The following is a 15,219-nucleotide window of genomic DNA, read 5'->3' as shown; positions in this document are numbered from 1 at the left end:
AGACTTTTCTCCAACCTGGAGATGGCAAACCACCTTTATCCAGTGGAGCACCATGGCCTCAGACTTGGAGGTGCTGATTCTCATCCAAGCCACGTCACACTTGGCAGCACTGCCCCAGTGCATGCTGAAGGTCCATGTTCAATGAAGCCAACAGAACAATATAGTCTGCGAATAACAGAGATGCAATCTTGTGGTCCCTAAACCGGACCCCCTTCTGCCCAAGGCTGCGCTTTGAAAATCTGTCCATAAAAATTATGAACAGAATTGGTGACAAAGGGCAGCCCTGCCAGAGTCCAACATGCACTGGAAACAAGTCTGACTTATTGCCGGCAATGCGAACCAAACACCTGCTCTGCTCATACAGGGACGAGACAGCCCTTAACAGAGTGCCTCTGACCCCGTACTCCAAGAGCACCCTCCACAGAATGCCACGAGGGACACAGTCGAATGCCTTCTCCAAATCCACAAAACACATGCACTGGTTGGGCATACTCCCTTGAACCCTCGAGCACCCTGGTGGAGGTATAGAGCTGGTCCAGTGTACCACAGCCCGGACAAAAACTGCATTGTTCCTCGTGAATCATAAGTTTAACCATCGGATGGATCCTTCTCTCCAACATCAGGAAAATACCGAACAATTTTGTAATATAGTTGATCAAAAGTGCCTGTCAGACAGAGAGGTTCAGCAGCCTTTGGCTACATTTCTCACAATCCACCTTAAAAGGGAAATACTTAGCTAATGCACAGCTTAGATTTACATTAGACAAATATTTTATTTATTATTATTTTTATTTATTTATTCATTGTTCTGTCATTTATTTTCAGTGTAAAATTATTACTTATGTTAAAAAGCCAAAAACAGTTTTTTTCCATTTATTTTTAAGTCCAAGGAGAAATGGACTATTGTTTGGTTTTTAATAACATTTTGAGCTTCATTTGGTTACTAAGCAGCAGTAAATAACACTTTAAAATATAAGGAGTTTTGTTGTGATTTTCTATACTAGTAGTGTTTCGAAATGAATGAATGCATAATAATCGTGATAACCGTGAAACCATGATTGTTCTTTATAATTGTACAAGCAACATCTGTAATCGTTGCATGCCTATCTGCATGTTTATTATCCCTTTAAAGATACATGTGACTTTTAAGCAATGAATGAAAAAGTTCACAGTGAGTATATACTGAGGTTTTGTATCACTTTCAATCTATTGTATGTTAACGTATGCATGAGTGTGAGCACGAGCAATAAATTGAGTGCTGCAATTCATTTAATGGCCACCGGTGTCCCTTATAACAGGGGTTTCAGAATTCAACATAAATTCACTTTAATAAAGGGGACCTATTATGCCAAAATCACTTATATAAATGGTTTAAACACAGTTGTGTGGTAAGAGTGTATAAATATAGCTAGCTTCTAATAAAAAAATATTTATTCCATTTTTTATAATCTGACTTCATAAAACCAGTGTGCAGAAAATCTTTTAATGACATTCTCCCATTGTACATGTCATCAGAGAGGAAAAGTCCCATCCAGTAGTGAGGATCTGTCCCTCAATAGCATCAACAGCCCTGAGTGAGAAGCAGCCATCCGCTATTAGAGTTTTCAAGCTGTAAGCGTATGGCAATGACAATGTTATGTGATAATGCAATTAAGAAGCATTATAAATGTGTAGTTTTAGGATGAACAAATAAACACTGTATAGCATCGGTGGGCAAACTCGGTCCTGGAGGGCTGGTGTCCTGCACAGTTTAGCTCTAACTCCAATCAGACACACCTGCTAACAGATTTCTAGTTATCTCGAAGACACTGATTAGCATGTTCAGGTGTGTTTAAATTAATGTTGGAGCAAAAGTCTGCAGGACACCGGCCCTGCAGGACCAAAATTGCTCACCCTTGCTGTAAAGTCTCCATAAATTGCATTATTCTGGGACACTTCATTTGACATTTTCAATTTTAAAAGAGATAGCATTAGTCCTGTTTTGAATCTGCCGTTATGCTGACACAGATGTTCATAGCTCCGCCCTCTTTTAAAAACCACAATCTCATTTGAATTTAAAGCGAAAGTCGGCAGAATTTAAATTAAGCCTAATTACTTGGTTACTTGGTTTAAGTACTTGGTTCCTTATTTAGTTAATTTTTGTATTATTTTATAATCTTGTTGTAATAATAAATTGCATTAAATTAACATATTAGAACCTCTGAGCCTCACGGTATTTCCGTAATGCACAGATCTGGCACACAGCATGGCAAAAAGACCAAAAATTTATGGCGTGTCCTTGTGGCCAGCAGTCTGCTACTGTGTTTGCATTAATAAAACCCATCTGCCCCAGTTCGTGCTGGCTGTCTCCCCGAGCCTTCCTCTACATCAATGAAAAACAGCTCGCCTGCCATTCTCATGGGACTCTGATCGCAATAACATCTACAGTCTCTAACATCCTTTCAAACAGGGCACACGATCTCTCTCTCTCTTTCTCTCCCTCTCTCTAGCTGTCACTCATTTTTCACACTGAAATTATGGAGTTTGGATGCCATGTGCGGTGCCCCACAAACTCTTCTTCGCAGCTTGTGGGCTTGTTAAACCAAAGGGCAAGCAGTGACTAAGTGTTCTTGGATAAATTGGTGTGCAATTCACCTGGCTTAGAAACAGTTGACCCAAAAACCTTGTATTTTAAATCAATATGGTGTGTCGGTTCAGATGTCGTCATTACATTAAATCTTGTGTATCTTGTAAATAAATGTCATTTGTGTATATTTTTCTCAAGAATTCAATCAAAGGGGACGTTTTTAGTAAATAATGGGTTAACATAATTTCTGGTGCCGTGACCCGGTGACTACTGTAGGTGTTGAAGAATAAAGGCTTGATATATAAAAAGCAAAGATGAACTTCAGCAGCCTAAAGTGCTGATCAAGTCAAAGCCCTCGCTGCTGACTATCACAGCTACTAATATAAGTAAATGAGTGGAGAAGTGGGAAGAGGAGAGAGGAGAGAAAGGAATTCAGAGGATTTTTTTGCTGTATGCAATGCTTCTAAACTGGATGAATATTAAAAAATGTTTTCATCTAAAAAGTCTCATGTCAATGAGCATACTTTTATTGTAGTAAAATAGGAGTAACTATAGTTTTTGAAGCATTGACTACCATTTGTATAACCGCCGTTTCACTACAGACACCATAGTTTTAGAGAAACTACAGTTTCTGTGTTTTTGTAGTAAATGCATGATTAACTTTCTAAGGAATGACTGATGTGTTTTCTTTTGTATAATATACAAAAATTGGGCAAGATGCAAGGGCTGTATTATGGGCAGTATCAGACAAAAATGTTCATATAAAATATTACAGTTGGTTTATTAAAAATAGCTGTCCACTTCACTCGTCTTTTTTAACCCGGCTTTATATACAGTTGAAGTCAGAATTATGAGCCCCCTGAATTATTAGCCCCCCTGTTTATTTTTTCCCCAATTTCTGTTTAACGGAAATAATATTTTTTTCAACCACATTTCTAAACATAATAGTTTTAATAACTCATTTCTAATAACTGATTGATTTTATTGTTGCCAAAATAACAGTAAATAACATTTGACTAGATATTTTTTAGGACACTAGTATTCAGCTTAAAGGGCAATTTAAAGGCTTAACTGGGTTAATTAGGTTAACTAGGCAGGTTAGGGTAATTAGGCAAGTTATTTCATGATGATGGTTTGTTCTGTAGACTATCGAAACAAATGCTTAAAGGGGCTAATAATTTTGACCTTAAAATGTTTTGAAAAAATATAAAACCTGCTTTCATTCTAGCCGAAATAAAACAAATAAGACTTTCCAGAAGAAAAAATATTATCAGACATACTGTAAAAAAGAAAAAAAATCAAAGGGGGTTTGATAATTCTGACTTTAACTGTATATCTATTTACATATATATATATATATATATATATATATATATATATATATACATGAGCAATATCACACAAGTAGCGGTGCGATATGGCTGTATATCGGCACTGCATATTAGAGCTGTACAAAATATAGTTTCAGCATAGATATAACAATGTGTGCATTTGCAATAGTCATCGCAAGATATGCAATGTTGAGTTGGGTTTATAGTTGATCAGGAGCTAAAGCTTTTTAGCTAAAGCTAAAGTGGAGGTCTGCATTTATCTGCCTGTGTTTTTAAGGCCTGTGACTGTATGAACATTTCAAGAAAGTTTGAAGCATCCAGACACAAGAAATTGTACCATTTGTAACTTTAAAAATGATCAATTTAATTTGATTATTTATACCATGAAGACGATGCAGTGCTCTTTTAAATATTTGATTTTTTTCAGTTTCTGTACCTGAATACATTTTGAAAAAAAACCATAAAGCAACATTGCTTCTAATTTATTTATTTATTTTCATGCATGATTCAATCCCATATTGCGATGAATATGAATTAATGAACATGTTTCAAATATTCAAGGTATCTGATGAAACTGTATTTACATCTTACTATTTATTGCAGAAAAGCAAAATATTGCAATGTCAGATTTTTCCAAAATATACTGTAAGCTTTGTAATTAAAATATGTAAAGCTTCAAAAAAGGACATACAAGACATACATTCATCAGACAGAATCTCCTGAATTGTTTAGCTATTTCTAAGCAGAATTTAGTACAAAATCTGAGGTTTTATGTGGAATGATTTAATGTGGGAGCGTAAAACAAAACTTACAAAAAATAAGATTTACAATTAGAATCCATATGGAACCACTTGTTTGGTAAACATTAAAAAAAAATTAAAATATTTCTTTACAAATCTTATTGTACATAAAAATTACCTAAACATTGACATTTTATACAATAATAATACTGAAACGATTATGGAAACTGAATAAATATACTTTAACATCCTTCATTCATTTATTTTCCTTTGGCTTGTCTTCTATTTCAGAGGTAGCCACAGCCGAATGAACCACCACATTTACACTAGTAAATGAATCAATTAAATGCGCAGATTCTGTGTGACTCAATATAAAATCCATTCCCTCTGTCGTGGTTCTCAAATCTCATTTCCATAACTGCAATTTTCAAATTTGTAACACAAAAAATATTTAGCTTTTCATGATGGAAAAGAGGTTTGGAAAAACAAGAGGGTAAGCAAATAACAATGCCGGAATTACAGTGTGCTTTTCTATTTTATTATCAAAACACACTTTAGCAACATGTCTAAAAAAAAAAAAAAAACATTAGCCTTTACATTACAAGTAAATTAGAAGCAACCACTCGACCTTAAACGAATGTCTTCTCCATTGGGAGCTGAGCAATTTGCTACCATCACAGTAATTCATTTTCTCCACCTGTGGCGTGGCGCGAACACTTATTCTGGCATGACAGTAATGGGCTGCTCAGACACACACATACACAGGCACTCATCACTCAGTGTGTGTCTGTGGATCTGTCAACACCAGTGCGCATCACAGATTCAGTGCCGCAGGTCTCGGATGCCGTGCGTGGAAATTTTCCCAGAGTCTAATTCCACCTCCGCAAGCATTAATGGGAACGAGAGACACCTGCTGAGAAACTCGAGCCCCAAAATGGCAGCCCTTCTTCCACACCAAATGTGGAGAACAGGAAACCGAACCTGAGCCGTGTTTACTCTACCAGCTTAATCTTGTCAATAGCATAATGAAATAATCCATGCTCATTCAACAAGTGGCTCCAACCAGAAGCATTAGTGACCAGCTTTTTCTCCTTAAACAATTCGTTTTGAAAGGAAAGCATAAAAGAAAATTGCACACTGTTAATGGCAGTGCTTTTCTACTAGTTATTTTACTTTCAACCATTATAAGAGGTCACAAAGTATAGCGTTTTTCATATGCACTGAATGACAAAATTACCAAAATATATGTTCATTCTTTTCAAAAGTAGGTGTAGGTGATTTTTTCTCAGTAAAAAAAATGTGGTCCTTGGTGATTCTTAAAATGTGACTACCAGTACTTTGAGATGAAAATAAACCACTCACTCATTCATTTTCCTTTCCTTTTACCAAGGGTAGCCACAGCAGAATGAACCACCAATTAAAATCAGAATACTATTTGATACCTGTGTCAAAATTAAAGGTAATACTATAGAAAATAATGTTTCTGGCACATATTGATAATTTCACTCAAAATCTCAGCGTATCATCAGGAGTCACTGGTATTATTTATTTATTTATTTATTTATTTATTTTGCCTGAATATGCTTTTTCACTCTCAAAATGAAGACAGCAATTGACAGGCATTTTTTGTTCAGACCATGATTTCAGTTTTAAAAACTGAAGGAGGAAAAACATCTAAATTTAACTGGAAATTAATTTTTTGGCGAATATCATTACCTTGCTAAACAAAAAAACGGCTTAAACCAGCCTAAGCTAATTGGCTTGTTTTAGCTGGTCGACCGGCCTGGTTTTAGAGGGCTTTTGGCCATTTTCAAGCTGGTTTCCCCCATTTTCACCCATGTCTTAGCTGGTCAGGCTGGAAAAGGACCAGCAAAATCCAGCCTGGTTTAAGCTGGACATAGCTAGTTTTGGTTGGGCTCCCAGCATGGCTAGGGTGGTCAAGCTGGTTTTAGCTGGTCATCTCCCAGCTTGACCAGCCAAGATCAGGCTGGAAATGGCCAAAACCCCTCTAAAACCAGGCTGGTTGACCAGCTAAATACCAGCCAACCAGCCTAGTCTGGTTAAAGCTATTTTTTTCAGCAGGGCAGGTCCGCACCTGAAGGTGTTACAAATTGCAAATGTCAAAGTATAAACACATATTTAAAACTGTTTACAAAAAAAAAAAAAAAACAGTTTACAAAAAAAAAAAAAAAAAAGATGTATTAGTGAAGAAATTGTAATTATCCAGAAAAACAAAAAGAAAAAAAATAAAGCCTACACATGCCCAGATGATTTTATCCAGGTTTTAATGTTTGTGTAAGTCTTAGGCTTAACAACTGTAGGCTACTGAGATATACCAACTCTATTTATTTAAAGCAAGTTTCTGATATGCACTGTTATAGTGAACAACCTGTTAGAAAGCATTCATTAAAGAACCATGGCTGAATTTACGCGCTGATAATACTGCGTGTTTAACATGTTTAAGCCAACGGTGAGCTGAAAGAAACAGGTTGGTTCCAGTGAATGGACGTAGATCGTCTTCCGTTGTTTTGGGCACCGGTCATGTATCCGCATTAAGTGCATACATGAATCCAAAAAGCCGTTATTAATATGAGATATGAACAACTTACACGACGACTAACCTGTTGTTTCTCAATTTGCAACAAAATAAGTACGTATTTCAAACTCAAGAGACAGGAAACCATTCAAGCATCAATGCCAGCATTGCAAAAACATCGCGGAAAATGTTAATTACTCATCTCAACGCACGCGAACTGTTTGTGTTCACTTTACAGAAGATATTATTATTTTAATTGTCTGTGATTAGAAGCTGAATACGCAACACGTAAGCAATTCTGTCGGACAAATATACTTGTAAATGCGCTACATTTCCGAAATGTAAAGACACGAAACATTACAAAAGCTGCCATTTATAGTAGACTGTTGCGTCAACATCAGCGTCTACTGTTTAATTACTGATGTTCGTCTTACCCAAAGAACAGAGGTAACTTACCTCACTCACAAGATATTGTCCTCTGAAATAATACTAACTTGACGGCACAATTTATCTCCGTCTCAACGCAAACAAGCTGATATTCGGGATTATTCCGTAAAAATCTGACAACTCCACGCGCTTCCCCGTGATGGAGGTGAGCGCGCGCGCGTATCTATGGTGCGTTTGACAACAGGAAATTTTCTATTGGGAAAACATACGCTTGAAGAGCAGAGAAGCGCCTCCCCCGTCCAACACTACAGGCAGTCGGTCCTCATACTGACACATCACGATCCACACTCCACTACAAATGTGACAAGACATTCTCAGCAGCAAACATCATGGACATAACGCTGCTGTAATTAACTTACAGAGACACGGCAAAATCACGTTTATGAAGGTGGTGCAAATACAAATCATCTTACTGGAATTTAGTATCCTATAATAATATTTAGTATCCTATAATACAGCAATTACTGTTGGGGTAAATGTAGGCTATTATTTAGATCAGTTTACAGTAAAGATGCTGTATGTTTGATTAAACTCAAACATTAAAAAGACATGATCCAGCAGAATCATACTAAGTTGTGAATTGTACATTGGTCAAAGGCCAATTTTTACCCTTTGTGTTATCTGGAAATAAGAGATTCTAATTGAATCTGGATGGCTGATTAATTTTCCTAAAAATAGATATAGATCTTCCTAGATAGAAAATGGATTAAAAAAGCAAACAGCAAAATTAATATTTGTGCTTGATAATGATAATAATAATACATTAAAATCATGCAATAACAAATATGGGGGTGACACGGTGGCACAGTGGGTAACGCTGTCACCTCACAGCAAAAAAGTTGCTGGTTTGAGCCCAAGTTGGGTCAGTTGGCATTTCTGTGTGAAGTTTGCATGTTCTCCCCTTGTTCCCCTAAGGTGAAGACATCTCGTCTCGTTTTTTTAGTCATGGAAAATGTTAGTATATATTTTCTGTAGTTGTCATCATCATCACTTTCGTCTAGTTTTTGTCGAAAGAAACTTGTTTGTCACAAAAATTATGACGAAGTTTTTTTTTTCCAAACGAAATTATTCCTTTCCAGATGGGCGACACAGTGGCCCAGTGATTACCACTGTTGCCGAACAGCAAGAATATCTGGTTAAAGTCCCTACAAAACCAGTTGACATTTCTGTGTGGAGCCTGCTCATTTTCTCCGTGCTCGTGTGGGTTTTCCCCAGGTTCTCCGGTTTCCTCCCAAAGTCCAAAAACAAGCAACCTAAGTAAATTGAACATACAAAATTGATACCATAGCCAAGCTCTTAGCAAGTGTACATCACTTCTTAGCCATCATATCTGTCATAGCCAGAAATAAGTCGGGGAGTTTATTGAGATCTACCTGAGCTCAAACTCTCTTCTCGCCCTGCAAATGGGAGGGAGCCCAGGGCTCGAGAAACTCATAAGCTCAGGTCTCTCTCCCAGAGAGCCAAACAAGCCAAACAAGCTTTATCAGCAATCATCAGCTAAGTATAAACTCTTGAAATTGTCCGTAGAGTACAGTTGAAGTCAGAATTATTAGCCCCCTTTTGATTTTTATTTTCTTTTTTAAATATTTCCCAAATGATGTTTAACAGAGCAATGACATTTTTACAGTATGTCTGATAATATTTTTTCTTCTGAAGAAAGTCTTATTCGTTTTATTTCGGCTAGAATAAAAGTAGTTATTAATTTTTTTTAAAACATTTTTGGGACAAAATTATTAGCCCCTTTAAGCTAATTCTTTTTTGGATAGTCTACAGAACAAACCATCATCATACAATAATTTGACTAATTGCCCTAACCTGCCTAGTGCACCTTATTACCCTAGTTAAGCTTTTAAATGTCACTTTAAGCTGTATAGAAGTGTCTTGAAAATTTTCAAGTAAAATATTATTTACTGTCATCATGACAAAGACAAAATACATCTGTTATTAGAAATAAGTTTTTAAAACTATTATGCTTAGAAATGTGCTGAAACAATCTTCCCTCCATTAAACAGAAATTGGGGAAAAATATAAACAGGGGCGCTAATAATACAGGGGGCTAATAATTCTGACTTCAACTGTATGTCCTGATCCTCCTGGTTGGGGTTTGAGCATTGGGCTAACAACCCAACTTATAAAAACTTGATGTTACAAAACACCAATATGGTGTGGCTAAATATCAACTTCAATAAATGGCCCTGGGAGTAAGTAATAACAAATATGATTAATATCAAGCATTATAACAGACATGTTTTATAGCTAAAGTAACTGAAAGAAAATGACAATGAAAGTCACAAATTTAATTGGCAAATGGCCACAAGTTGTGTTAAAATAAGATGTACAGTGCAAAGACTGTTAATGCATTAGTTAATTTGAAGTATTTGTCATTATTTTGTCACCACTTAGGCAGTTCATATGACTGAAAATCTTCTTTCAAACTTAAAATTAGTAATTTAGCACAAAAACTGTGAATTCACACTGGGTCCAGGGGACCTGTGGTAAATATAGCCAGTTAAACATGACTTTTTATGCATTTCATGGCATGGCTTTGAAAGTAACTGCATGTAATGTGTTTTAAACTGTGTAACGTTTCTCTAACTGTAAAAAATTATATGATCAATTAGTCATGACAGCATATGTTTTAGGTAAAAACGTATTATTCTAAGTTAATCATGTTCTAACCTAGTTTTATAAGTTACGCAAGGTGTTTTAAGTCTGTATAACATAATATAAGTTCAATGGACTCATAAAATCAATTTGATTCAACTTAAAAATTTAAGGCAACCAGGATTATTTACAGTGCAAACAAAACTGTTTCACAGTTTATCTCTGGCCACTGGATGAATCTTTCCTTAACTAACACATAAATAGATCATAAATTGCATCATCAGACCCTAAAGAGAGAGAATGAAGCTAATTTCAACCTGAAAACCATTCATCTGTTGATTTGAATCTGGAAGTCTGGCACTTTACAATCACTGTATCATTAGCACTTCAGCCAGAACATATTGGCATGAGCAATTTTCATCTCAAACGCAAACGTCATGTTTATCGAGGTCAGGACTTGAGAATCAACAGCTGGCAATATAATGCTAATCTTTGGATGCTTTGCTATTGCAGTGCTGCCAGCATGCAAGGCAGAGAATTTAAAAGCTTTATTTGAGAAACCTTCACCACGGCAGCGAACACAGACCTGTAGTGTTAGGATCTCCAGGATAGTGGCGTCAGAGGAAGGAACCGTCTGAAAAAAGAGAGAGGGCAAATACTGGAAGAGTCAGTGGCACACCTGATACTCTCTGCTGGGGATACAGATCAGGCCCAGAACAATACAGACAGTGAAAGGTAAAAAAAAAGAAAAAAAGAAAAACAGAAAAAAAGCTTGTGTAAAGGATGGTGCAGGGTTCTGTAATTTCCCATGATTTGCATCAATGGGTTCATGGAAGTAAAATAAAGGGTTTGTGTCCATGTCTAAGGTCACTTATGCAAATATAAAGGTGCCATATAAAAAAAATCTGTAATAAGGCAACAAACACACGTAGACTGCTGAGTTTTGTGCACATTTAATTATTATGTCATGACACTCAGCTCTTACTGTATTTTTAGGAGTGAAAGAACAACATTAACACTCAAAAACACATTTATTTTATGCAATTTATGAGGTTAATTTTAATTCTAGTCTGTGTTTTCATATACATTATAGCTTTAAAATCTAACAATAAATACATTTATTTTGTTCTCTTTTGTCAAATTATTATAATTCAGCCTATATTTCATCCTCAACACAACTCAGGAGCAAAATAGATTAATCTGCTGGTTTACATGAGGGCTCACTCATTCATTCATTCATTCATTCATTAATTCACTTTCTTTTTGGCTCAGTCCATTATTGATCTGGGGTCACCACAGCGGAATAAACTGCCAACTTATCCAGCATATGCTTTATGCAGCAGATGCCCGTCCAGCTGCAACCCATCACTGGGAAACACCTATACATACTCATTTACGCACATACCTGTACACTACAGACAATTTAGCCTAATCAATTCACCTATACTGCTTGTCTTTGGACTTGTGGGGGAAACTGGAGCACCCGGAGGAAACCCACACGAACTAGAGGAGAACATGCAAACTCCACACAGAAATGCCAACTGACCAAGCTGAGGCTCAAACTAGCAACCTTCTTGCTGTGAGGTGATTGTGCTACCCACTGCACCATCGTGACACCATTACTCACTCACTCCTAGCTAAAATAAACCTCTCCACTCTACCACTTAGTTAAAAAGATTTAACAAGGCATTTACTCTATTTTTTAATTTTTTGACAAATGAAGTGTAAGAGCCATAATTTGATTCAATATAATTAATTAAAAGTGCTCTAATTCATGAACAGTTTACATACGGTGTGTTGATATGTTCAATTGTGTACATTTGTTGATTTCACCCCTACTCTTTTTGTTTGTAATGGTTTGCTCTGCACTGATAAGACTGTTTTAAGTTATATTAAGATGTAGAAAAGTGAAAGAAAGCCTGGTTGACATCAAACTATTTCATAACTGTAACAAGAGGAAATTCGATCATAACTTTACATTAAAACAGCTGCCACAAGATTATTTATCAATATGTGGAGCTTTTTGGATTCTCTGAAGCTAAGGAAATTAAAAATGTAAAACAAGAAATGCGTTAGGACCATTGTTATTGTTTACATCCCTCAAAATGGTCTATAGATTTCAGAGAACAATTTAACTGATTTAATCAATGCAATATATGACACCTTTAAAGAAATTAACACTTTGTCCAAATAAAAAGCTCTGTAGAATCACAATTCCCTGCCCCTTAACCACCAATTGCGACCAGTGTTTAGAAATAGCATTGGCAAAATATAGTTTTGCCAATCAATCAATCAATCAATCAATCAATCAATCAATCAATCAATCAATCAATCAATCAATCAATCAATCAATCAATCGATAGTCCCTATATTCATCAGCATATGTTTTACACAGCAGATATCCTTCCAGCCGCAACCCAGTACTGGGAAACATCCATATACACTCATTCACACACATACACTACGGCCAATTTAGTTTATTCAATTTACCTATAGCGCACGTCTTTGGACTGTAGGGGAAACTGGAGCACCTGGAGGAAACCCACACAAACACATATGAAACATACAAACTCCACACTGACCAGCCGGATAAAGCAATCACTCAAAATAAAAAATAAGGGCAAGTTACATTCATTATGGCTCACCCTCAACGTCTTTTTTTAATAGGAAAATACATCAAAGCCCAAAAGAAAATGGTGCACTGATAGTGTTATTTAAATAAATTAGCATAAGTTGTAAGAGTCATTACATTACCTACTAATTAACATAAAACTATCCAGCAATGTTGACACTATTAAGTCAACATGAAATCCAATTGACCCTTTTTACTCTAATTTGCTTTACATATTTCTAGTCTTAATTATTTTCAAGCTTCATAAATATATTAATTTACTTGACAAATAAAACACAGAAAGGGTTTGAGAATGGTGTTTTCAAAGTGATGCCACAGAGACAAACCCTTTATGATTCGAAGAAACTTTTAGGCATCAGTTCCTAAAAGAATAATGTTTTTCTTATACATTTATTAGTCTAATAAACCTTATAACCCTCTGTGCGATGGAAATATTTGGTGGAAGTTCTTGTGAAATCAAAATGAAAGTTTTTTTTAGGTGTAAGCATCAATATTTTAGTCTTAAACTTATCAGTGTGCTTCAAAATTTACATTTAGAAGATATATACATATTCAGTGTTTATTTAAACATAATTTTGGACACTCTGTATGATTAAATATAGCCCTACTAAACATATTTGTTGAACTATTCATAACTCCCATGTTGTTAGTTAGCTGTTGCTTTAATAATTACAACAGTAACACTTTACAATAACAGTACATGAATAATGATGTATTAAACATTACTTTATTATGAATTAATGATGATTTAAGGTATGCACTAATCATGAATTAACTTTAACTACAACATGAGTTCATGTGTAAATAATGACTACCTTAATTACTTGTTAGTACATGTTATTAATTAACCAACATGAACTCATGAGCTGTTAATGTATAATTATGTCCTGACTTCATTTGGAGGGGCACATCACTATTAACTCATCCTTAACTACTCATGAACTCCTGTTCATGTTGATGTTGACAGAACACTTTTCTATTGTTATTCACTGTAAACTCACTAGTTGCACGTGCATAAGGAGTTCATGAGTAGTTAAGAACAGGTTAAAGATGATGTGTCCCTCCAAGTAAAGTCACAACATAATTATACATTAACATATCATGAGTTCATCACGGTTAAGTTAAGCATAAACTAATGTGGTAGTTAACACATTAATTAACAAACAATCATGTACTAACAAGTAATTAAGGTAGTCATTATTTACACATGAACTCATGTGAATCATGTTGTAGTTAAAGTTAATTCATGATTAGTACATACCTTAACTCATTATTAATTCATAATAAAGTAATGTTTAGTTTACATATTAATACATCATTATTCATGTACTGTTATTGTAAAGTGTTACCATTACAACACTAAACAAAGTAACTGATGTGTTTAAGAAGAAGAATCATTACAGAGGGAAAATGGTTGCCGGAGTGGAACGTGATACTTGTTGGCACAAGGATGATCATTGTTTAAAAAAGGAACAGCAATAGATGACAGAAAGAGTGTGCCGAGCAGCAGAGACGAGACCAAAATGAGACTCAAATGTCAGATGAGTCACTGTAGCTCCAGTGAGCTTTAATATGTTTCCACTGGCTTGAATGGAGGCAGAAAATTTACTGTGATGATTTTGAAGAAACATAATCTGATCTAAATGGAGCCTGTCAACGCCATACCGAGACTGAATAAAAATATTACTGACCTCCTGAGAACAAAGAAGTCCATGGCACATCCTCAGAGTTCAGATGCCACCTTTCTTTTGCAGACAACAGCAACTCATATCTATTGCATGTAGGCCAATCTCTAATTAAATCACTGGAGAAGAATTTTTAACATGGCAGTAAACCCGTTTCACTGCCCCATGAAAGAGCTGGACCAGAAATAGATGCCATGCAGGCATGTTGGATGAGCTCCATGTTATTCCATCTCTCCAGAGACAGACCATCTTCCACAGTCTCCCTTCAGATGGACAGGCTGAATCTGGGTGGGTTGGCCTTGCCTCGGGCGTCTGCTAACACATCTAGACATCTTGTCCAGGAACACGCAGGTCCACTGCCTGCAGCTGTAACCAGATCTCGGATTAATTGAATGTGTTGGGTTCAGTACAAGTTAAGCTCTATCAGCAGCATGCTGTCCATTAGCACACTTAATTTTGGCTTCCCTGTCAAATAAGCAGACATAAGCAGCATACATTTGCATTCACATTATAATAAAAGTCTATGAAGCAAGGCATTCTGATGGATTTCAAATATCTTGAAACCTGTGATGCTCTGTGGTTTTGTTTGATTTAGAAACTGAGAAACTGTGGCCTCAAAATTTTAGGTTTTCTCCGTAAGGAAACAGATTCTTAAAGTAGCAATGAAAGAAGTTTGAT

At 35.9% G+C, this 15,219-nt stretch overlaps 1 protein-coding gene and 1 long non-coding RNA gene across 4 annotated transcripts in view; both read right to left on the bottom strand.

Moving 5' to 3' along the window:
• The window catches only part of LOC137487733 (uncharacterized), a 753,637-nt gene that overhangs the window by 190,191 nt on the left and 548,227 nt on the right, over positions 1 to 15,219 (bottom strand). The window lies entirely within an intron of this gene.
• dusp14 (dual specificity phosphatase 14) overlaps positions 1 to 15,219 on the bottom strand; it is a 52,861-nt gene that overhangs the window by 15,216 nt on the left and 22,426 nt on the right. The window contains exon 2 of one of the 3 annotated variants that reach the window (XM_087282813.1): positions 14,548 to 14,907. The gene's annotated coding sequence lies outside the window, so the exon portion shown is untranslated. 3 annotated transcript variants of the gene reach the window in all.

The sequence above is a fragment of the Danio rerio genome, chromosome 15 (assembly GCF_052040795.2).
Source record: "Danio rerio strain M-AB ecotype USA chromosome 15, GRCz13ab, whole genome shotgun sequence".
NCBI lineage: Eukaryota > Metazoa > Chordata > Actinopteri > Cypriniformes > Danionidae > Danio > Danio rerio.
The sequence above is the reverse complement of the archived record's forward strand: the minus strand, read 5'-3'. Positions and strand labels throughout refer to the sequence as shown.